This window comes from Scyliorhinus torazame, chromosome 3, assembly GCF_047496885.1.
Source record: "Scyliorhinus torazame isolate Kashiwa2021f chromosome 3, sScyTor2.1, whole genome shotgun sequence".
NCBI lineage: Eukaryota > Metazoa > Chordata > Chondrichthyes > Carcharhiniformes > Scyliorhinidae > Scyliorhinus > Scyliorhinus torazame.
In genome coordinates this window covers 283,694,062-283,719,805 of record NC_092709.1, presented here as the reverse complement: position 1 = coordinate 283,719,805, position 25,744 = coordinate 283,694,062, and the positions used below count along the sequence as shown (strand labels likewise).

The 25,744-nt window shown below is 51.6% G+C and overlaps 1 protein-coding gene across 1 annotated transcript in view; it reads left to right on the top strand.

The window, feature by feature from the left end:
• The window catches only part of oacyl (O-acyltransferase like), a 112,988-nt gene that overhangs the window by 6,297 nt on the left and 80,947 nt on the right, over positions 1 to 25,744 (top strand). The window lies entirely within an intron of this gene.

Below are 25,744 nucleotides of genomic sequence, written 5' to 3'. Positions count from 1 at the left end.
CGGCCGCTGAAAGCTTCCCGCCCATGCGCAGTGGGGAGAATCTCTTCCGCCTCCGCCATGGTGGAGGCCGTAGCGGAGGCGGAAGGGAAAGAGTGCCCCCACGGCACAGGCCCGCCCGCGGATCGGTGGGCCCCGATCGCGGGCCAGGCCGCCGTGGGGGCACCCCCCTGGGTCAGATCGCCCCCCAGGACCCCGGAGCCCGCCCACGCCGCCTGGTCCCGCCGGTAAATACCAGGTTTGATTTACGCCGGCGAGACAGGCAATTTCTGGGCGGGACTTCGGCCCATTCGGGCCGGAGAATTGAACAGGGGGTCCCGCCAACCGGCGCGGCCCGATTCCCGCCCCCGCCCAATCTCCAGTACCGGAGACTTCGGCGGGGGCGGGGGCGGGATTCACGGCGGCCAACGGCCATTCTCCGACCCGGCGGGGGGTCGGAGAATGACGCCCCTGGTCTTCCGGTGGCGGGTATGTGCTGAGCAGTCTCAGGAAAGGTGGCTCTCCTCCTGGAAGTTTGAAATTGGCACTTTTAGAGCGAAAATAGTCCAGTAAGCCTCCAAAAACACCCCCACTCCCCTCCAAGATCACCAAAGATTGAGAGATGCAGGAGGACAATTCTAAAAGTTGAAGAGATGGCAGAGCTAGCAAGAGTCTGGAAAGAATGAACGAGGTGGTGAACACCTGGAGTGAGATGGTACGGGCCGCAACCCAGCAGGCCGGGTCACCGCTGCACGCACCGCTGTATTCACCGCTGCTCTACCCGGCAATAAACCAGTGGATGGAGCTCCTAACGCAGGAGATCCTAAAGCACAGAGACATTATTAAGCTGGAGATGATGGCAGCGGTGAAGACGGTGGTCGGTGATGCCCTGGCCCCCTTCAAGGAGGCACTGGAAAAGGCAGAGCAACGGTTGGAGGCGCAGGAAGCGACGATTAGGGAGCTGGAATAAGCAACGACCAACCAAAGCGACCGAATTGCCGCATTGGAGACTGGGGGTGGCCAGGTTGGTGGCAACCCAAGGAACACTCAAGGGGAAGGTAAAGGATCAGGAGAACCTATCGTGCGTAAAGCATCAGGAGAATCTATCGTGCAACGAAAACCTCAGCATTGTGGACATACCGGAAGGAATTGAGGGCAGGAATCCAACGGAGTACGTAGCCCAGATACTGAGTAAACTGGTCAGGTTGGGAAATCTTCCCCCAACCCCCAGAGATAGACAGAGCCCACAGGTCACTCAGGCTGAGGCCCAGAACAGAAGAGCAGCCACAGGACATCATTGCAAAACTTCACCAGTGCCAGGATATAGAGAGGATGCTGAACTGGGCGAGACACAAACCATCCTGTAAATGGGAGGGACACTCAATCCGGATATAACAGGACATTGAGGTAGACCTGGCCAAACACCGGGCTGATTTCAATACAGCCAAGGCAGTTCTGGACACTGTACCTGGCCAAGCTCCGGGTAACATTTCAAGGAGAAGAACATTATTCCATTGAATTTAGAACATAGAATGTAGAACATACAATGCAGAAGGAGGCCATTCGGCCCATCGAGTCTATACCGACCCACTTAAGCCCTCACTTCCACCCTATCCCCGTAACCCAATAACCACTCCTAATCTTTTTGGACACTAAGGGCAATTTATCATGGCCAATTCACCTAACCTGCACGCCTTTGGACTGTGGGAGGAAACTGGAGCACCCGGAGGAAACCCACGCAGACACTGGGAGAACGTGCAGACGCAGCACAGACAGTGACCCAGCAGGGAATAGAACCTGGGACCCTGGCGCTGTGAAGCCACAGTGCTATCCACTTGTGCTACTGTGCTGCCCAAATTTGTGCGCAGACACTGACTGGGAAGGCAGCAGCAGCAATGAATATGGGGCTGGATTTTCTGTTTGGGAGATTTAATTCCCACACCAGCGCGAAAATGGTGGTGTTTTACGCCAGGAAAACTGGCGCAAAATGGCCACTGATTCCCTGCTCCAGGGAGGGGGGCTAGCAGCCAGGCAATGTAGAGCTCCCAGCTCTAACTACCGATACGGCCCGGAGCATTGCTGGGTCCGGGTCCTGCAGCGGCCGCGCTGTGCTTCATGGTGGATGCAATCTACAGACCCGGACTGCAAAAAAAGCCCCCCCCCCTTCGGCTGCTCACGTGCCCCGGACCACTCCCCCCACAGTGCCCCCAGCCCTGAATGATCCTCCTGCCCGCGGATCAGTCCTCCCCCCGACTGTGGTGGCGCTGGACTGAGTCCGCCGCCGCCATGCTGAGTTCACGACGGGTGAAAGCACATGTGTCCCACACTGTAGAAGCCAGGTATTTCGAATAGGTAAAAGATAGCTGTTTAAGCATAAATGTTGAGCCCCAGTTTTAAATACCCATTTATACAGCATAATTCACTTTTACTGAGGTCCGTTGTTCTGGCAAATGCATATTTTCAAAGACAGTGTGACATTAAAAAAAGCACAGTTGCAAGATAATTTGACACTGTCTTGTGCTAATTGTCAAGGTCAAGGGATTGAATACACAGCAACATGAAGGCACCATTGTTCACAATGCAGATAACAGCTAGGTCAGAAAAGCTGATGTTGCACATTGAAGATGGACGGCTTGCCATCAAATCAAATGTGTTTGAGTCTAACCCAAACCAATTAGGATTATATTGGGGTGTAATTAGACGACTTAAGACAGATATGAAAGTGTATAACTGAAAAGTTTCTCCCGGCCATTTTAGGTTAGGTTTAGTTTTTAGTGTGTTGTCTGTGGTGTATTGTCTTTGGGGGTGTGTTGTGCTGTGTTGTCTTTCTGTTAGTTTAGTGTTTTTTGCCTTTGATTCTAGTCTCCATTTTAGTTTATGTCTTTTGGGGGTTGTCAGTCTAACAGTCTGTGTCAGTGATGTTAGTCCACTTTTGACTTTGAGTTTGAGTTTAGCTGAAGATTAGCTTTCTCTCTCTTTTCATGTTTCATTGCCAGACTTTGACCTTTTAAAAAGTTACTTTCGAGCTGTCTGCCTAAGCAAAGAAAGATAATGTCTGTAATTCTCTGAAAGCTTCGAATTGTCTACGAATTGCCTTTTAAATGACTTTCAAATTGTAATCAAGCGACTACAAATAAAACAATTCTTTTTTGGCACCTGAGGAGTTTATACTGCAAATTTCTGCTGAGTTCCAGTATTCGCAAAGTGCTACTGATAACCGAATAGCAGAGATGATATAAATTCCTTCAACTATACACAGTCGAATAATACAAGGAATCGAACAACTTAACACAGTCTACAAATAGTACAAATCTTACAACTTGTTGTATTGCGCCAGGACTTGATTCATCAACTAAGCTTCCCCCAAGCTTGGCGTAGTTCGACAGGTTAAGATCCCACTACATCCTTATAAATTAAAGTTTCCTTTAATTGGCGTAGTCGGCAGGATTCGAACCTAGAATCTTCTGATTACAAGTTATTCCTATAAATTAAAGATTCTTTCATTTTGGCGTAGTCGACGGGAACTCGGCTGGTCTGGGATGGAGCATTGCAGGGCGGGCCTCAGGCAATGGCCTGAAAGTGCCGCTGCCCCTGATTTTGGTGTCATCAGGCATTCTTTTATTTTGTTTTCATTTTGATCTGTTCAAATGCCGAATGCGATTTTGGCATCGGGCGGAGAATCCAGCTCACGATCTTTAAAGGACAATTGCGTGGGATAAAGCTGCATCGTTTTCAATCTGTTACAAGTCCGAGGAAGGGGGGGTTGATGTGTTGGGTGTTCTGGATCACTTACAGGTCACCAACACTTGAAGTAGTGCTATTTTATTAAAAGGTTAACCATTTAAACATACTTAAACTGTGGGTAAATACGATACTAGCTTTAACAAAAGCCTTGTCTGAACCAGTTGATGCACTCAGCACATGGTGAATGTCTGTGTTGCAGGCTGTGAGCTCTGTGCTCCTAGCTAGCTGCTACTCGAATGAGCGGGAACTCTGATGCCCCCTGTCTTTATAGTGCGTGTGCTCTCACTGGTGATTGGCTGCGGTGTTGTGTATGTTGATTGGTCCCACTGTGTGTCCATCAGTGTGTGTCTGCACCATGATATACTGGTGTATATTATGACAGGGGTGAGAGCGGTAAGGTACAGAAACAGGAAGAGGAAAGGAAGGGGGGGGAGGTGCATAATGGGCAGGGGAAGGTAAAGTATGGGGAAAGGGGGGGCCGCGCCCCAGCTCCCGATGGGGAGGAAGTGGCTGGCAGAAGAGGTGGGACAAAACTCTAGACAAAGAAGGGGAGGGGAGATGGGGGGGTGAGAGACCCACTGGGGAACAAAGAGGGGGGGAAAAAAGGGGTAGACAGGCCCAGAGGAGGAATCAGAGGTAGAAGGGAGGGGAGAAAGGGGGAGAGTAGAACGTTTATTATGACAGGTCGCACATGGTGATAGGAGGAACCAGAACACCAATAACAGCCATCATGTGCTCCAGAACTTGCCACACCCCGAGCCAAGCTGCATCAGTCCAGCTCCAACACTGGCATCTATCCGGCAATTGGGAAATTCCCCCGGTGTGTCCTGTACACAAGAAACAGGACAAATCCAAACCAGCCAAGCACCACCCCATAAATCTACTCTCCATCATCAGTAAAGTGATGGAAGGGGTTGTCAACAGTGCTATCATGTGGCACTTACTCAGCAATAACCTGCTCACGGATGCTCAGTTTTGGGTTCCACCAGGGCGACTCAGCTACTGACTTCATTACAGCCTTGGTTCAAACCTGGACAAAAGAGCTGACTGCCAGAGGTGAGATGAGAGTGACTGGCCTTAACATCAAGGCAGCATTAGACCAAGTATGGCATCAAGGCGCTCTACCTGAACTGAGTCAATGGGAATCAGGGGAAACCTTTCTGCTGGTTGGAGTCATACCTGGCACAAAGGAAAATGTTCCTCCAATGTCGCTGGGGAAATATCCTGGAACTCCCCTAACAGCACAGTGGGTCTACCTACACCTCAAGGACTGGAGCAGTTCAAGAAGACAAATCACCACTACATTTTGAAGGGTGACTAGGGATGGCAATAAATGCTGGCCTAACTACATCGCATCAATGAATTAAAAAAATAAAAAGAATTTGACCCAGCAACAGTAAAGCCGCAGTGATATAGTTCCAAGTCAGGATGGCATATAACTTGGAAAACAATTTTCAGGTGGGTGATGTTCCCATGCTGCCTTTGTCCTTCGAGATGGTCAAGGTCATTTGGAAGGTGCTATTGAAATAACCTTGGTTAGTTGATGCAGTGCATCTTGTAAATGGTCTTCACTGCAGCCACGGTGCATCCGTGGTGAAGGAAATTCACATTTAAGATGGAGCAGAGTGTGGTAATCGAGTGGGCTGATTTTCCTAGATTATGTTGAGTTTCTGTGTTGTTGGAGCTGCACTCACCAGGCAATTGGGAAGTACTGCTCACATTCCTGACTTGTGCCTTATCTGGGGAGTTTGGAGGTGAGCTACCTGACACAGAGTTTCCAAACTCTCAACTGGTCTTTTAGGCACTGTGGCTGGTACAGTTGTGTTTCTGATGATAGTGCTGTTGAATGTTAAAGAGAGAAGGTTAGATTCTCTTTTGTTGGAGATGGTCATTGACTGGAACTTGCATGGCATATATGTTATTTACCACTTCTCAGCCCAAGATTGTTATCCACCCTTTCTGCATTTGTGCATGGAGTGTTTTAGCATTTGAATAGCTAAGAACAGGACACTGTAATTATCAGTCACTGTTCCCGTTTCTGACCTGAAGTTGGAGGGGAGATCATTGATGAAGCAGATAAAGATGTTTGGATCTTGGACAATACCCCGAGGAACTCCTGCGGTGATATCTTGGAACTGAGTTGACTGGCCTCCAACACCCACAACCATCTTCCTTTGTGGTAGGTATGACTCCAACCAGTGGAAAGTTTCCCCCCAATTTCCATCACCTGGATAACTAGAGCTCCTCAAAGCCACTTTCGTTTAAATGGTGTCAAGGGCAGTCACTCACTCACACCACACCTCTGAAATTCAGTACTTTGGACTTTTAACTAAGGCTAATGATGTCTGGAGGAGACTGGTCCTGATGGAACCCAAACTCAGTGTGGTGAATAAGTTGTTATTGAGTAGGTGCAGCATTTTGCTGATGATTTAGAGAGGACTGAGGGAATAGTTATTCGGCAAATTAGATTTATCTTGCTTTTGTGGACAGGATATAACTGGGCAATTTTCCACAGCATTGGATAGATGCCAGTGTTGTAGCTATACAGGAAAATCTTGAATAAGGGCAGTGCCATCTGTGGCATCCAGGATGTTGTCAGGGCCCTTCCCCTTTGAAATATCCAGTGCACTCTGTTGTAAGGTTGCATGTTGTCTCATGAAGCGGCCTAGGGTCTTGTATAGTTGAACAATAACTCTTTATGTATAACACAGAACTCCTCACACACAGCCATGAACATCCCCCACCTTGCTTCAAAGCCCTCCGCTGAACCCCTTAATTTGCACTTAACTTTTTACAGCAAAGAAAGTTGTATAAGTCTCCCAGCCAAGCTGCCATTCCCGGTGGCATTGCTGACCGCCACTCCAGCAGAATTCTTCACCAGCAATCTGAGAGGCGAAAGCCACAACATCGGCCTTCCACCCCTCCATCAACTCCGACTGCTCCTATATCCTGAATATTGGCACCAAAGGGTCCGGCTCCATGTCCCTGCCCACTATTCTTCTTAGTGCCGTGAACACTCCCGCCCAGAATCTCTCCAACTTTTCGTAGCCCCAGAAGATATGAACATGATTCACTGGTCCTTGGCCACACTTCTCACACTCGTCTGCCACTCCCAGGAAGAACCCACTCATTCTTGCCTGAGTCATGTGTGCCCTGGGTACCAAATTGAACTGTATCAGGCTCATCCTTGCGCACAAGGAGGTTGCATTTACCCTTCGCAGCGCCTCAGAGTCCCCTGTTTATCTCCCCTCCCAGCTCCCCCTCCCACTTCTCCTTAATCCTCACCACCTCCTCCCCTCCCTGCTCTCCCAGCAACCCGTATATGTCTCCGATCCTGCTCTCCCCTTCCACATCCAGAAGTAGCAGTCGCTCCAACAGGGTGTACCTCGGCAACCTGGGGAACTCTTTTCAAACCTTCCGCGCGAAGTCCCTTACCTGCAGGTACCTAAACTCACTTCCTCTCGGGAGCTCTACTTTCTCCTTCAGTTTCTCTATACTGGCAAACCCCTCTTCCAGATACAGAACCCTCACCTTTAACTGCCCCACTCCTCTCCAATTCCAATACATACCATCTATTCCCCCTCCCCCCCCAGCTCAAAACCGTGGTTTTCGCACAGCGGCTTCAGCACCGTCATCCTTTCTATCCTGAAATGCTTCCTCAGCTGGTCCCAGACCTTTATGTGGTCCCAGTATGTGATGTGGAGATGCCAGCGTTGGGCTGGGGTGGGCACAGTCATAAGTCTTACAACACCAGGTTAAAGTCCAACAGGTTTGTTTCGAATCATTAGCTTTCAGAGCGCAGCACCTTCATCAGGAAGGAAGGAGGAAGGAACTGCGCTACGAAAGCTAGTGATTAGTAATAATGTAGTAGGTCCAGCACTGCCAACCCTCCCTGCTGCCTCTGTCTCTGTAACAGAGTCCTCTTAACTCTTGGCACCTTCCCTGCCAGCATTACTTGTAAGCGTGGCAAGTCCTGCCCAAAGGCTCTTCCTACTGACCCCATACCGCCCCCCCCGCCCCCCCCCCCCCCCCCCCCACCGTCCCGTCCCCCCTACCGCTTTGTTCTGTGAAGATAGCTCCCCGTTGACCTCACCTTCCCCCATCCAAACAAGACTCACCTTGAACCACAGGTCACCTTCACCAAAAACAAGAAAAAGGAAAAAAAAACATCCATAGACAGAAGGGATGGAGGGGCGGGGGGGGGGGAGGGGCGGGGGGGGGGGGGGGGGGGGGGGGGCTGTGGGGAGGGGATGCGTGGACAGCGTCCCCTACAAACTTTTCTCCCCTGTTACCCTTTGTCACCCGAACAGAAAAAAGAAGAAAACCACTCCACATCGGAGAAAAAGAAAAAACGCCCCTCCCTCCAACCCCCACTCAACCCGCAAACTCACTTATTCCAGAGTGCCAGCATCTTCGTCTCCCAAAATTGTTCAGTTCTCCTCCAGTGTATGCTCCTTGATAGTAATCCTCCAGATTTAAACATAGAAGAACATAGAACATACAGTGCAGAAGGAGGCCATTTGGCCCATCGAGTCTGCACCAACCCACCAAAGCCCTCACTTCCACCCAATCCCCGTAACCCAATAACCCCTCCTAACCATTTTGGTCACTAAGGGCAATTTATCACGGCCAATCCACCTAACCTGCACGTCTTTGGACTGTGGGAGGAAACCGGAGCACCCGGAGGAAACCCACATAGACATGGGGAGAACGTGCAGACTCCGCACAGACAGTGACCCAGCAGGGAATCGAATCTGGGACACTGATGCTGCAAAGCCACAGTGCTATCCACTGTATTACCGTGCTGCCCAAAGCATACGAATGTGATTTTCCCCCCCGCAACATTCACACACATCTTCAACCCCCGCAAAGAGCTTGCTCTTCCTCACCCTTGTGAGATGTGCTCTATATACCACCTTCAGCTGTATCAGCCCCAACCTCACGCACGAGGTGGAGGCATTCACTCTCCGGAGCACCTCACACCAGAACCCTGATGTGTTAGGCAGGTAGGTTCGATGTAGACTGCACTCGATGCAGGGAAGCAAGAAACAGACGTATAACACTGGAGAAGGTCCAACACTGTTTATTCAACGATAGAACTGATATACATATTCAGCTGTGGGTCGACACTATACTGAACTGACTGGAGACCTTGTAGTAGCCTGACCAGACTTACTAGCTACCGCATGGTGTTTGCACTTACTAGCTCGTGGACTCTGACTGTCTTAGTGGCTGGGTCCAGAGAGAGTGGGACACCTAGTGCCCTCTGGCTTTATAAGGGTAGTGTCCTGTCTGGTGATTGGCTGCACTGTGTTGTGTGCTTACTGGTCATCCTGTGTGTCAATCACTGGCTGTCTGCATCTCATTATATACATGCGTGGATATTATGACATCTCCCCCCCCCCCCCCTTTTTTTAGATAAATAAATACCAAGGTGTGCGTGCGTATATAGCCTGACTAAAAACAAAAGGTGTCTAAATGAACGTATATACATCGGAAGGTGTCGATAGTGCAGATACATGCAAACAAAACAATATTTACAGAGGTTAAATCTATGAAGTCACAAAATGTACAAAAGTTCAGTCTACAGATTCAGTCTTTGTGGTGGGCGACGAATTCTTGTCGATTGCCGCAGAGGTGGATCAGGAGCCGTCTGCACGTGGAGAGGTGGGATCTCTGACATCGCGGTGGTCGCATGGGTCGGCAGGATTGCTGGTAGATCGGTGGTCTCGTGGCAGGGTACGTCTGGAGGAAGCATCGTAGGCGACGGGACCTTCGGTCAGGTAGCGGGCGTGGAACTCTTCGCAGTGCCCGTCTGTTGCGCCGTAGCAGGGAGCCATCAGCCATGCGGACAAGGAACGATCTTGGGGCCACTTGTTTGATCACAACAGCTGTGGCTGACCAGCCGCCCTCAGGCAACTGGACACGAACATGATCAGTTCGGGTAGATCCGTGGCATGAGCATCGTATGTGGCCTTCTGTTGGGCCCGTGACTGCTGCATATTCTGTAAGACCGTGAGGTGGTCAAAGTCTGGAACATGGATAGCTGGAACTGTGGTCCTCAGAGAGCGATTCATGAGCATCTGCGCTGGAGACAACCCAGTGAACAATGGGGTTGCCCTGTATGCCAGCAGTGCCAGGTTGAAGTAGGAGCCTGAGTCTGCAGCTTTGCACAGCAACCGCTTTACAATATGGACCCCTTTCTCGGCCTTCCCGTTTGACTGCGGGTAGTGGGGACTGGAGGTTACGTGACGGAAGTTGTAGGACTGTGCAAAATCAGACCATTCCTGGCTGTAAAAGCAAGGACTCTTGTCGCTCATTACTATGAGCGGTATCCCGTGCCTGGCGAACGTTTCTTTGCAGTTTGGGTAACTGGAGAAGTAGTCGACCAGGAGTACGTAATCACGCCCCTTGGCGTGGAAAAGGTCTACACCTACTTTGGACCACTGAGAGGTCACGATCTCGTGCTGTTGCAGCGTTTCCTTGAGTTGAGCTGGTTGAAACTTCTGACAGGTAATGCAGTTGAGGACTGTGTCGGCAATGTCCTGGCTGATGCCCGGCCAATAGACCGCCTCCCGAGCTCTGTGTCAGCATTTCTCGACCCCAAGGTTACCCTCATGGAGTTCGCCCAGCACCATAGCCCGCATGCTCTGAGGAATTACGATCCTGTCGAGTTTCAGAAGGATTCCCTCCACCACCGTCAGGTCGTCTTTTACGTTATAGAACTGGGGACATTGTCCCTTCTGCCAGCCATTGGTAAGGTGCTGCATCACACGCTGCAGCAGAGGATCCTTGGCCGTCTCCTCACGAATTTGGACCACCCGTTCATCAGAGGCTGGAAGGTTGGTGGCATACAACTGCACTTGTGCTTCTATGTGGCAGATGAAGTCACTTTGTTCAACGGTGTGGTGATGGACCGGGATAGGGCATCTGCAACGATCAGCTCATTGCCTGACGTGTAGACAAGTTCGAAGTCGTAGCGGCGTAGCTTAAGAAGAATTCGCTGTAACCGAGGTGTCATGTCATTTAAATCCTTCTGGATTTTATGGACTAGAGGCCTGAGGTCCGGTTCTACCGTGAATTTTGGCAGGCCGTAAACATAGTTATGAAACTTGACTATCCCTGTCAGGAGGCCCAGACACTCCTTCTCAATCTGAGCGTACCGTTGCTCAGTTGGCTTCATGGAGGCATACGCCACTGGTCCCAGGATGAGGAGTCATCTCGCTGATGGAGCACCGCCCCAATGCCGTCCTGGCTTGCATCAGTCGATATCTTGGTTGGGTCGAAGAACGCTAGAACCGGGGCTGTGGTGAGCTTTGCTTTCAGCTCACGACATTCCTCCTCATGCCTGGGCAGCCACTGGAATTCCGTCGACTTCTTGACGAGATGGCGGAGAGCCGTGGTGTGGGATGCCATATTTGGAATGAATTTCCCGAGGAAGTTGACCATCCTGAGGAAGCGGAGGACCGCCTTCTTGTCCTCCGGGGTCTTCATGGCGTTGATCGCCAAGACCTTGTCGGCATCTGGCCGCACTCCCTGCTGCGAGATGTGGTCACCCAGGAACTTAATATCCGATTGACCAAATGAGCACTTGGCCCTGTTGAGCTGGAGACCATGTTCATGAATTCTCTGGAATACCTTCTTGAGGCGAGCAATGTGTTCATGGGGCGTTGTGGACCAGATAATCATGTCGTCAACGTATACTCGCACCCCCTCGATGCCCTCCATCATCTGCTCCATGATGCAGTGAAATACTTTGGAGGCAGATATGATCCCAGAAGGCATCCTGTTGTCGCAGTAGTGACCAAACGGGGTGTTGAACGTGCACAGCTTGCGACTGGACGCGTCCAGCTGTATTTGCCAAAAACCCTTGGAAGCGTCCAGCTTAGTAAAGAATTTGGCATGAGCCATCTCACTGATCAACTCTTCACGTTTTGGTATCGGGTAATGCTCCTGCATGATTGTGCGGTTTCGATCCTTAGAGTCAATGCAAATGTGAAGCTCCCCTGACAGCTTCTTTACGCAGACCATGGAGCTGACCCAGTCTGTTGGCTCTGTGACCTTCGATATGATGCCCTGGTCTTGGAGGTCCTGTAATTGCTTCTTCAGACGATCCTTGAGGGGTGCCGGCACCTGGCATGGTGCATGAATTACAGAGGTGGCGTTCGGCTTGAGCAGAATTTTATATCAGTATGGGAGCGTGCCCATTCCATCGAATACGCTGTGGTACTGCGTGATAATGTAATCTATGTCGGCTTGCAAGTTTCCATCAGGCGAGGCCGTCGCCGGTGATGATGACATGGTGTGGACCCGCTGAACCAGGTTCAGGAGCTTGCAGGCTCGAGCACCGAGCAGGGACGCTCTGTCAGGCCCGACGATTTCAAACCGCAGTGTTGCCTTGATCGCCTTGTTGGATACCCCTAGTTGACAGGAGTCACTGGCAGCTATGGCATTGCCATTGTCGTCAAGGAGCTGGCAGGCCGGTGGAAGAATGCTTGGTCTGGCACGGATGGTGTCGAGGTCGGATTTTGAGATGAGGTTCGCTGATGCGCAGGTGTCCACTTTAAATCGGATGCGAACCTTGTTAACTGTGAGGACAGCACCCCATTCGTCGTCGGGATCTGCACTGAGGATCGAGAGGCGTTTCGCCGTTGTGGTGGAAGGCAGCGCATTTGTAGTTATGATGCCCACCCGGTATGGGGACCTGAGGCACTCCGCATCAGGGTCTGTTGGGCTGTCGGGATCGGAATCTGGCATGCCTTGTATTGAGCGGACACTTCTGCGCCGCAGCTGGGATCGCTGGCTGCTGAGCGGTGGAGTAGATCTGCAAAGGGCTGCGTAGTGGCCAAGCTTGCCACACTGTAGACACCGCCGTCCTTTTGCCGGACATTGCCGCTTTAAGTGGGCGGAGCCACAATTCGGACACGTCATGACATCGACGTCAACGCGTTCCGTGCGCCATCGCGCAAGAGCAGTGCGGTCGGTCGACGTACGCACCTGCGCAATCGGGTTGTCGGGCTCGTCGTCCACTCGGTCGTGGCGCGCATGCGCAGGGACCCGTGAAAAGCGCGATAAACGGCCACTCTCCTCGATGCTCAGGCCCTGCATTTGTGCAATGGCCTGCATCCGTTCCGCCTCGTGGGAGGCCAGCTTTGCAGTTTCTGCCGCCCTGATGTGGGAGTAACGATTCTTAGCATGCTCATGGACAACGCACGTCTCGATAGCGACAGAGAGGGTCAACTGTTTGACTTTCAGGAGCTGCTGCCGAAGGGAGTCGGAGTGGACCCCGAAAACGATCTGATCCCGGATCATGGAATCAGCCATCGAGTCATAGTTACATGACTGCACTAGGATGCGGAGATGGGTCACGAAGGACTGAAAAGGTTCATCCTTACCCTGAAGCCTCTGCTGGAAAACGTACCGTTAAAAGCTTTCATTCACCTCAATGTCGCAGTGGCTGTCAAACTTCAGCAGGACTGTTTTGAATTTTGTTTTGTCTTCGCCGTCAGCGAACGTAAGGGAGTTGTAGATGTGGATGGCGTGGTCCCCCGCGGTGGAGAGAAATAGCGCGATCTTCCTGGCATCCGATGCTGCTTCGAGGTCGGCGGCCTCAATGTACAAGAGGAACTTTTGCTTGAAGATTTTCCAATTGGCGCCGAGGTTGCCGGAGATGCGGAGCTGCGGAGGAGGCTGGATGTTTTCCATTTCCCCGGATGGCTGCTTGCTGGTCAATGCTGATTCACTCGAGGTAGGTCCGTCAAGATCAGTATCACTCTGATGTGTTAGGCCAGGTAGGTTCGATGTGGACTGCACTCGATGCAGGGAAGCTAGAAACAGACGTCTAACACTGGAGAAGATCCAACACTGTTTTATTCAATGATAGAACTGATATACATATTCAGCTGTGGGTCGACACTATACTGAACTGACTGGAGACCTTGTACTAGCCTGACGAGACTTACTAGCTACCGCATGGTGTTTGCACTTGCTAGCTCGTGGACTCTGACTGTCTCAGTGGCTGGGTCCCGAGAGAGCGGGAAACCTAGTGCCCTCTGGCTTTATAGTGGTAGTGTCCTGTCTGGTGATTGGCTGCACTGTGTTGTGTGCTTACTGGTCATCCTGTGTGTCAATCACTGCCTGTCTGCATCTCATTATATACATGAGTGCATATTATGACAAACCCCTCCTCCATACCCTCTCCTAACTCTTCCTCCCACTTTTCCTTGATCCCTTCCAGCGGTGTCTTCTCCCCTTCCAAAATAGCTCCGTAAATCCGCAGACACTACCCCCTTCTCCAGTTCCCCTGTCGTCAGCACCTCCTCCAGCAAAGTGAAAGCTGGCTCCGTCGGGAAGCTCTGTATCTCCTTTCTGGCAAAACCTCGAACCTGCCTGGTTCTAAACATTTCCACCTGCTCCAGCCATAGTTCGCTCCCAGCTCCTTCAATCCTGCAAACCGTCCCCAAGAAACAGATTTTAGTATCTTAATCCTCTTCTCCTCCCATCTCCGAAAATTTCCATCCCACTTCCTTGGCTCAAATCTGTGGTTCCCCCGAATCGGCATTTCCCTTGACCCTGCCCCCAACCCAAAGTTTTGGCGAAACTGCCTCCAAATTCTCAATGACACTATTATTACCGGACTCACTGAGTATTTCCCCGGGGCCATTGGGAGCGTCGCTGTTGATAGCGCCTTCAATCCCGACTCTCAATACAAACTCTCCTCCATTCTGACCCACTGGGAATCAACCCCTCTGACCCAGCTCGTCACCGTAATACATCAGGGGTGAAATTCTCCCGAAACGGCGCGATGTCCGCCGACTGGCGCCCAAAACGGCGCCAATCAGACGGGCATTGCACCGCCCCAAAGGTGCGGAATGCTCCGCATCTTTGGGGGCCGAGCCCCAACATTGAGGGGCTAGGCCGACGCCGGAGGAATTTCCGCCCCGCCAGCTGGCGGAAATGGCCTTTGTTGCCCCGCCTGCTGGTGCGGAAATGACATGTCGGGGCGGCGCATGCGCGGGAGCGTCAGCAGCCTCTGAAAGTTTCCCGTGCATGCGCAGTGGAGGGAGTCTCTTCCGCCTCCGCCATGGTGGAGACCGTGGCGGAGGCGGAAGGGAAAGAGTACCCCCACAGCACAGGCCCACCCGCGGATCGGTGGGCCCCGATCGCGGGCCAGGCCACCGTGGGGGCACCCCCCGGGGTCAGATCGCCCCGCGCCCCCCCCAGGACCCCGGAGCCCGCCCACGCCGCCTTGTCCCGCCGTTCAAAAGGTGGTTTAATCCACGCCGGCGGGACAGGCAATTTATCGGTGGGTCTTCGGCCCATCCGGGCCGGAGAATCCAGTGGGGGGGCCCGCCAACCGGCGCGGCCCAATTCCCGCCCCCGCCGAATATCCGGTACCGGAGACTTCGGCAACCGGTGGGGGCGGGATTCACGGCAGCCCCCGGCGATTCTCCAACCCGGCGGGGGGTCGAAGAATGACGCCCCAGGTTCGGAAGACCCAAACCCCCTGCCTGCCTTCCCCTCTGTAGCAGCATCTTTCTACCTCTGGCCACCTACCCTCCCCATAGGAACGATATAATCATTCCTTCAATCTCTTTAAAAAATGCCGTTGGCAGGAAAATTGGCAGGCATTGGAAAATAAACAGAATTTGCGGCAACACGCTCATTTTAACTGCCTGTACCCGACCGCCAGTGACAGAGGAAGACCATCCCACCTTGCCAGATCAGCTTTCACTCTCCCCACCAAACTAGAAATGTCGTACCTACGGAGACCCCCTCCCCAATCCCGAGGAACCTGTACCCTTAGGTATCTAAAGTGAGTCCCTGCCCTCTGGAATGGCAGCCCCCCCCACGTCTGCCCCACCCCCGTACGAGACACCACAAAATAATCACTCTTGTCTAGATTTCTTCTTGAAAATATTTTTTATTCTCCTCCATTTTCACATTTGCTCCCAAATTTACACCCAACAATAAACAATAATCAGTAACAAATGTAATGTCAATCCACATATCAACAACAACGATCCCATCCTCCCACCAAACCCCAAACATTCGCCCGCATGTTAACATAAACAAATGACAAAAAGAAATCAGGAATCACCCACAGTCACCATTAACCAGTCCAGTCCCCCTCCCCCCAACCCTTCCAGCTCCCAACCGCCCTAATGTTCGATGTGATCCAATTTTCAAAAGTTCGTAATGAATAACACCCATGAATTGTAGAACCCCTCCCTCCTTCCCCTCAGTTCAAATTTGACCTTTTCAAGCTTCAATAATTCCAGCAGGCCCCCCCGCCACGCTAGGGCACAGGGTGGAGAGGTTGATCTCCACCCTAACAGGATCTGCCTTTGGGCGATCAACGAGGCGAAGGCTACAACATCTGCCTCCGCGCCTGTTTCCAACCCCGGCTGGTCCGGCACCCTGAATATGGCCTCCCGAGGGCCCGGGTCCAGTTTCACGTGCACCACTTTAGAGATTACCCTGAACACCTTCATCCAGTAATCCTCCACCTTTGGACAGGACCAAAACATATGAACGTGGTTTGCGGGGCCACCCCCCCCGGAACGTTCACACACATCTTCTACTTCCTCAAAGAGTCGGCTCATCCTCGCCCTTGTAAGGTGCGCTATATACACCACCTTCAGCTGTATCAGCCCCAACCTCGCACACGAGGTGGAGGCGTTCACTCTCCGGAGCACCACACACCAGAATCCCTACTCCATACCCTCTCCCAACTCTTTCTCCCATTTTGCCTTGATCCCTTCTAGCGGCGCCTTCTCCTCCTAAACCGTAAGCCCCGTAAACCGCCAATATTACCCCCTTCTCCAGTCCCCCTGTCGTCAGCACCTCCTCCAGCAATGTGGAAGCCGGCTCTACTGGGAAGTTCTGTATCTCCTTTCTGGCAAAGTCTTGAACCTGCAGATATTTAAATATTTCCCCCTGCTCCAGCCCATACTTCGCTCTCAGCTCCTTCAATCCCGCAAAACGACCCCCAAGAAATACATCTTTTAGTATCCTAATTCCTTTCTCCTCCCATCTCTGAAAATTTCCATCCCACTTCCTTGGCTCAAATCTATGGTTCCCCCGTATCGGCATTTCCCTTGACCCTGCCCCCAATCTGAAGTGCTGGCAAAACTGCCTCTAAATTCGCAACAAAGCTATTACGACTGGACTCCCTGAGTAACTCCTCGGGGCTGTCGGGAGCGGTGCTGTCGCTAGCGCTTTCAATCCCGACCCCCTACCCAAACTCTCCTCGATTCTGACCAATTGGGAGTCAACCCCTCTGACCCAGCTCCGTACCTTCTCCACATTCCCTGCCCAGTAGTAATACATCAGGTTTGGAAGACCCAAACCCTCTGCCTGCCTTCCTCTCTGTTGTAGCACCTTTTTAATTCTGACCACCTTCCCTCCCAATCGCATCTTTTATCTCCTGCTCCACTATCGCCCCTTCTAATGTAGCCCTGTCCCTCTTCCCTAACCTTGGGTACTCCAGCCCATCTAGAAATTCCTGCATTTCCCCATCTCACCCAGGTGGCTCTGACCTGTACAGCCTCTCAAAGAATTCCTCAAAGACCTTATTAATCTGATCCGGAGTCACAACCAACTTTCCTGCCCTGTCCCGTACGTACAATTTCCCTTGCTGCAACCTCTGTCTGGAGCTGACCCGCTAACATGGCCTTTTCTCCATGCTCGTAAACTGCACCCCTTGCTCGCCTCAATTGGCGCACCGCCTTCCTGGTAGATAGTCGGTCAAAGCTCGCATGTTGTTCATTCCTCTTTTCCAACTTTGCTGGGTCCCCATCTTCTGCATAACTCCTATCTACCTCCAGCATCTCATCTATTACCCTCTGACGCTCCAACCTCTCCGCTTTTTCTAGCCTAGCCTTGAACGAGATCACCTTATCCCTCACCACCGCTTTTAGAGCCTCCCACACAAACCGCCTTCGACACCTCACCCATACAGTTGAAACCTACATATTCCTTGATTACTTTTTCAATTTTGTCACAGAATCTCGGTTCCCCAGAAGTCCCACATCTAATTTCCACCCCGGCCTCTGGACTACCCCCTTCTCCAGTACCATATCCATAAAATGTGGAGCATGATCTTGTCATAATATACACATCAGTATATGATGGTGCAGAGACACACACTGACTGACGCACTGCAAGACCGATCAACACACACAACACAGCAGCCAATCACCAGTTAGGGCATGGTCACTATAAAGACAGAGGGCACTAGTTTTCCCGTTCATTCGGGATGCAGCCTTTGAGACAGACAGAGCCCGCAGTCAGTAGCACAAATATCCACCATGTGCTAGCAGTATAGGCTGGTCAGGTTAGGCGTAGGTCTTCAGTCAATCTAACATAGTGTCGACCCACAGTGCAAGTTTGTTTAACAGCTCTTAGTTACATAAAATAGAGTTGTAGTATTACAAGTGTTGGTAGCCTGTCTATGTTACTGCTAAGGTAAACGCAGTCTCCACAGATCCAGAGTACCCAACACATCATGGTACCAGTATGTGATGTTAGAGTTTAATAAACCTACCTTCAAGTGATCTGCCTTTGACCAGCAATCAGCCATCCGGTAGTATGGACAGCGACCGCCCTCCCCCCGCCGCTCCGCATCACCGGCAACCTCGGTGCGAACTGGAAAATCTTTAAACAACGATTCCAGCTATACCTCGAAGCTACAGACCTGGAAGCTGCTTCAGACGCCAGGAAGATTGCCCTCTTCCTTTCCACGGCCGGGGACCACGCCATCCATATCCTCAACTCTCTCACTTTCGCTGAAGGTGAAGGCAAGTCCAAGTTCAAGACAGTCCTGCTCAAAGTCGACAGTCACTGTGACATCGAGGTAATAAGTTTTGAGCGCTATGTCTTTCAACAGCGTCTGCAGGGTAAGGATGAACCTTTTCAATCTTTCCTCACCCACCTTCGCATCCTCGCGCAGTCCTGCAATTACGGCTCGACCTGCGACTCGATGATCCGTGACCAGATCGTTTTCGGTGTGCAATCGGACCCCCTACGCCAGCAGCTCCTCAAGGTTAAACAACTCACCCTTGTGATAGCCAACGAGACCTGCGTTCTGCATGAACACGCCACTAACCGATACTTGCACATTCAAGCGGCTGAAATGGCGCGGCAAGATCCCCACGAGGCAGAGCGGGTGCAAGCCATTAAACAACTCCAGGGCCTAAGCCTGGATGAGGGCGGCCATTTCGCGCGCTTTTCACGGGCTCCCACGCATGCGCGCACTGACCGAGGGGACGGTGAGGCCGAAGACCGGACTGCGCAGGCGTGCATTACGTACGACCGCACCGCAGTGGTGGCGTACGGAATGTTCTGACATCACGACATGCAGCAACTGTGGCTCCGCCCACTTAAAGCGGCAGTGTCCTGAAAAATCCCGTCGCTGTCTCCAATGTGGCAAGCTTGGCCACTATGCAGCCCTATGCAGGTCTGCTCAACCTACTACCTCTCGTCGCTCCAACCAGCCACGCAGGGATGTCCGAACCATCCAGCCACCGGTCACCGAATCCGACTCCGACTTGATTCCGGACCTTGATACCGAGGACCCTGAAGCGCCATTTCGGGTGAACATCATCACCAAACACAAGATACTCCAGAAGACAAATGCCAAGTCTCTCCCAATATTCAGCATTGATCCGGACGACGAGTCTCCCGACGAATCCATGAGCATGGCCTCTGCCTCAACAGGGCCAAATGCTCCTTTGGTCAAACAGAAATAAAATTCCTCAGTTTGGCGTGCAGCCGGATGCTGATAAGGTATCTGCCATTGAGGCCATGAAGATACCGGAGGACAAGAAGGTGGTCCTCCGCTTCCTGGGCATGGTCAATTTCCTGGGGAAATTCATCCCTAACCTCGCCTCCCACACCATGGCTCTCAGGAACCTGGTTAAGAAGACTGCCGAGTTCCAATGGCTCCCCGTCCACGAACAAGAATGGCAGGAACTCAGGACAAAGCTGACCAAGGCCCCGGTGTTGGCATTTTTCGATCCGGCCAAAGAAACAAAGATCTCCACGGATGCCAGTCCGGCATTGGAACAGTGCTCCTTCAACGTGATGATGCCTCCTCATGGGCTCCTGTCACATACGCGTCACGTGCAATGACGCCCACCGAACAGCGCTATGCGCAAATTGAAAAAGAGCGCCTGGGCCTTCTTACCGGAGTTGTCAAATTCCATGACTATGCCTATGGACTCCCAAAGTTCACAGTCGAGATAGACCACAGGCCACTGGTCAATATCTTTCAAAAAGACCTTAACGACATGACGCCGCGCTTGCAGCGCATTCTCCTTAAACTCAGGCGGTACGACTTTGAACTCGTCTACACCCTGGGTAAGGAGCTCATCATCGCCGATGCACTCTCCCGATCTGTCACCACACCCTGCGACCCAGCGGGCTTCGTGTACCAAATTGATGCTCAGGTGGCATTCGCCGCATCCAATCTGCCCGCCACGGACGAACGACTCATCCATATTCGCCGTGAGACGGCCAACGATCCCCTGCTCCAACGTATCATGCGTCACCTGACAGACGGGTGGCTCAAGGGCCAATGCCCTCAATTCTATAACATTAAAGATGACCTGGCGGTGGTTGATGGAATTCTACTAAAGCTGGACAGCATGCGGAACCTCGTCCTTGAGCAGCTCCATGAGGGCAACCTGGGAGTGGAGAAATGCCGCCGACGGGCCCGTGAGGCAGTGTACTGGCCTGGAATCAATGAGGACATTGCCAACGCCGTTCTTAACTGCCCAACATGCCAGCATTTCCAGCCTGCTCAGCCAAGGGAGACCTTGCAACCCCATGAGTTGGTCATGTCCCCCTGGACCAAAGTGGGCATCAACCTGTTCCATGCACTTGGCCGGGACTACGTCCTCACAGTAGACTATTTCTCAAACTACCTGGAGGCAGTTAGGCTACATGACCTCACCTCAACTGCGGTCATCTGTGCGTGCAAAGAAATCTTCGCTCGCCATGGCATCCCGCTCACGGTCATGTCCGACAATGGCCCGTGTTTTGCCAGTCAGGAGTGGTCCAATTTTGCCAAATGATACAACTTCACACATGTCACGTCCAGTCCCCATTACCCCCAATCAAATGGCAAAGCTGAAAACTTGGACAACCTTCCGGTCCTTTGTCAAATGCAGTTGTCTCGGGCCCAACACAAATCGCTGTACGACGCCCACGCCACGGGTCTCTCTGCTCTGGCTCCTAATGACGAGGTCCATGTCCAATTTCCCGATGGTAGTTGGTCCACCACCGCTGTGGTGCTCAGACAAGTGGCCTCCAGGTCATTTTTGGTTCGTCTACAAGATGGCTGTCTTCTTCGCCGAAATAGGCGGGCACTACGACTCCTTCCTCGCTCGCCACCAGATCATCATGTCCTGCCTCGACGTCACGACGAACCCGTCACGGACTTTGCAGATCTCCCTTTCGCTCTGCCACTCTCTGAGTCTGACACAGTCCCGCCCATTCCAGAACAGGGGGCCTTGAGGCGGTCAACCAGAATTCGTCACCCACCTCAGAGACTGAATTTATGAACTGCCTGATTTCATGGACTCTTTGAACTCATGAACTGATTGTTTTGTTACCCTGTTTGATTAACTCACTGGTTTGTACATACTGTGGTTCTAGTTATATTTTGTGTTACATACTGTCCATCAGCACTAGACACCTTCCAATGTAACTTTCTTAGAGTTTCTGTACATAGTCCTGTAAATATGGTCGCATGTGCCACACATAGTTAGGAACATTTGCAAACTACATTATTTATTGCCACAAACACACATTTTTTTTAGAAAAGGGAGGGATGTCATAATATACACATCAGTATATGATGGTGCAGAGACACACACTGACTGACACACTGCAAGACCAATCAACACACACAACACAGCAGCCAATCACCAGTTAGGGCACGGTCACTATAAAGACAGAGGGCACTAGTTTTCCCGTTCATTCGGGGTGCAGCCTCTGAGACGGACAGAGCCCGCAGTCAGTAGCACAAACATCCACCAAGTGCTAGCAGTATAGGCTGGTCAGGTTAGGCATAGGTCTTCAGTCAATCTAACGTAGTGTTGACCCACAGTGCAAGTATGTTTAACAGCTCTTAGTTAAATAAAATAGAGTTGTACTATTACAAGTGTTGGTAGCCTGTCTATGTTACTGCTAAGGTAAACGCAGTCTCCACAGATCCAGATAACCCAACACATCGGATCTGATATTGCAATTGCCGAGTACTCCAACCCCTTAACCCTAGCCAGCAAAGCCTTCCCCACCATGAAAAAGTTGATCCGCGAGTATACCTTATAGACCGCTGAGAAAAACGAATACTCCCGCTCTCTCGGGTGCAGGAACCTCCAAGGGTCTACCACTTCCATTTCCACCATTAGCCCAGCCAAAGCCTTCGCCCCCCCCCCCCTGATGGGACCAACGAGCGCGGCCATGACATGTCCAACCTTGGCTCCTGCACCAAGATCCAGTCCCCCCCCTCTATCAGTTTGTGTGTGTTCAAGTCAGGGATGGCCCCACACATCTTCTTCATGAATCGCACATCATCCCAATTGGGACTATATGCACTTACCAGCGCCACTAACCTCCCCTCCAGTGCCCCTGTCACAATCACATATCTACCCCCCTGATCTGCAACTACCCTCTCCATCTGGAACCATACCCTTTTGCTGACCATTACCGCTACCCCTCGAGCCCTTCCGTTAATTCCAGAGTGAAATACCTGGCTGACCCAGCCCACTTTTTAAGTCTCACCTGGTCCTTCACCCTCAAGCGAGTCTCCTGCAGCATTGCCATATCGGCCTTCAAACTTTTAAGATATGCAAGCACCCTTGACCTCTTGACTGGACCTCCCAACCCCCTCACATTACACCTGACTATCCTAACTGGGGGTCTTTCACCCCCACTTCCTATGCACTATCATCATACCACCGGCCCCAAGAGTCTGACCCGCCCCTATCCATTATTAATATCAAACCCCCTCCCCCTCCCAGAATCCCCCCCTGCACATTCTCTCGAGAAAACTTCTCCCAGTAACGATCCTTTCCCCCCTTGCTTGCCTCGTAGGCCCATCGAAACCTGCTAACCAGGCTCCAATATCCGCAGCCCTCCTCTCACCTCACCTCCGTTCACTAGCCGACTTTAGTTAGCTAGCACGGGTGGCCCCCCACTCCCCCCCTCCCCCCCCACCCCAAAGCATACCGTCCCCTCCCACCCAGTCCCAGAAGAAAAAGGAAAAAAAAACAATCCAACCCATACAATTCAATAAAATAACATCTAACCTTTGCAACAAAGAATGCCAATCAAACCAAACAAAACCTTAAACTCTGTAACAACAATGTGAAGTCAAGTAAGTTACATTACAGGTCAATGAAAAGAAAGTTATTGCATTTATGCACTTTCCAGCTCCCAATGACAGTCCATGATCTATCTTCCAGCTCCACTCATCACTTCTCTCCCAAGCCTTCTGCCTTCACGAACGCCTCAGCCACCTCCACCGTTTCAAAATAAAAATCTTTGGTGGTGTACGTCACCCTCAGCTTCGCCGGGTATACCATACCAAATCGTACCCCCTTGTACAGTGTCACCTTTACGCGGCTGAACGCCGCTCGTCTCTTCGCCAACTCCACCATCAAGTCCTGGTATATCCGAACTCTAGCACCAGCCCACTGCACCTCCCGCTTCTGCTTCGCCTAGCTTAACACTCTCTCCTTCACGTGGTATTTATGGAAGCAGATAATTACTGCTCTTGGTGGCTCATTTACTTAGGGTTTCGGCCTTAACGACCGATGAGCTCTGTCCAGGTCATACCGGGAGGGGTCCTCACCCACCCGCATCAATTCCGCCAGCATCTTAACAAAGCACTCTGTTGGCCTCGAGACCTCTGTTCCTTCGGGCAAGCCCACAATTACCAAGTTGTGCCACCTCGAACGACTCTCCAAATCTTTAAGCTTTGCTTGGAGCCCTCTGTTGACCCCCACCACCCTCCGCACCTCGTCCCCCATCGAGGTGAGCTGGTCACTGAGCTGCAACATGGCCTCCTCCACTTCCTTCATTTTGTCACTTGTTCTCTCACCTTTGTCACAGCTACCTTCACCGGGGCAATTGCCTCCTCCACCAATGATTTCAGTGCGACCGCCATCTCCTTCCTCAACGCCTCCATGTGCCTCGCAAACTGCTTCTCCAGTCCCACAACCATCACATCGGTCATCATTTCCACCGTACGTAGTGTGACCCCACCGTGCAGTCCGGCATCCACCATCTTGTCAGCGCTTTTGCTGGTCTTCTCATTCAATGGTGAACCCGCGTTTCCACCATTCTTCCCAGCTGTTTCTCGCATCCATTAACGACTTATTAGTTTTCGTTCTTTCTTCAATCTTTTTTTTTTTTTTTAAATCCCCAAAATATTCAAAACAAAATTCAAATTTAAAAAAATCCTCCCCTGGGACCGGACTTCAAACTTTAAAAAAAAACATTTTAAGCAGGAGCCACCCGATGTGCATCTACCCCTCTACATGTCGTATCCTGGATTCGGGCCTGCCGCCTCTACTGCCTCATGTTCAGCTCCGCCCCCGCCACTCCAACTGCCGCACACCCCAGGCTCGACGCCTCCGCTCCGGCTGCCGGTCACTCCCGCGGGATTCTTCACCGGTTTTTAAATCGGCTTAGTTTGGCGCCCTGGACTGAAAAATCGGTGGAGAAAAAAAACCGGGGAAACCCCCAAAAGCACCGAAAATAGCAGACAGCGGCGAGAGCCTCTTCTTTATGTGGCCGCTCCGCTCGCGAGCGCCACCGGAAGCCCTGGAACTGTTCCAATACTGATACCAATGCCCATGAAAAGGAATCCCTCTTTCCTGCACCACTCCTTTAGCCACATGTTTATTTCCCTAATTTTCTCATCTCTATGCCAATTGGCACGTGGCTCTGGTAGTAATCCAGAGATTACAGCACTTGAGGACCTGTTTTTTAATTTAGTTCCGAGTGCCTGATAATTCCCCAAACTGGTCCTCCTTCCTTCTCTTGCCCATGTTGTTTGCCCCAATGTGGGCCTCAACAACTGGATCCTTCCCCTCCCGCTCCAATATCCTTTCAAGCCGGTCAGAGATGTCCCTCACCCTGGCACCGGGAGGCAACATACCATGGGGGTCAATCGGTCCTGCTTACAAATGATGCTATCAATCACCCTAATTATAGAATCCCCTACAACCACCACTTGTCTTTTTGTTCCCCCCCCCTTGAATGGCCTCCTGTGCCACAGTGCAGTGGTTGGCTTGCTCATCCTCCCTACAGCCCTTTTCCTCATCCACATATGGAGCAAGTACCTCATACCTGTTGGACAAGGTCAAGAGCTGAAGCTCCACCGTTCCTGAATTCAGGGTCCCTCTATTTGCCCCACTTGCAGTCACACCCTGCTGTCCTGTGGTAATCACCACTGTTGTATTATCTTGTATATACTGCACTGCATACGAGGGTATTACGGTAAGGCCCCTCTACTACAGGTACGGGGGTAGATCCCTGCATGCTGGCTCCACCTAGTAGGCAGAGTGTAAATGTGTGTGCTCTCCGAACTGCAGCCATTTCGGCAGCAGCTGTAGGAGGCCACACATCTCTGTGTAATAAAGCCTCGATTACTCTCTACTCTCGTCTCATCGTAATTGATAGTGCATGAACTTATTGCACAGAGATTTTACAAAGATGGATCTCCGCATCAAGCATGATCGCCTGCAGCTGTATCCTCAAGCAGACAACGCCAAAAAGGACTCCGCACATTGGCTAGCTTTCTTTGAAGCATACATCGGATCTGCGACAGACCCAATCCCAGAAGCACAGACGCTCCAGATTCAGCACGGCTGAGCTCCGATGTCTTTCCCCTCATCCAGGACGAGCCTACCTACGCAGCGGCCATGGCGCTACTGAAGGAGAACTACGCTCAGCAGACCAACAAGATCTACGCCAGGCACCTCCTGGCCACGTGGCAGTAACTTCC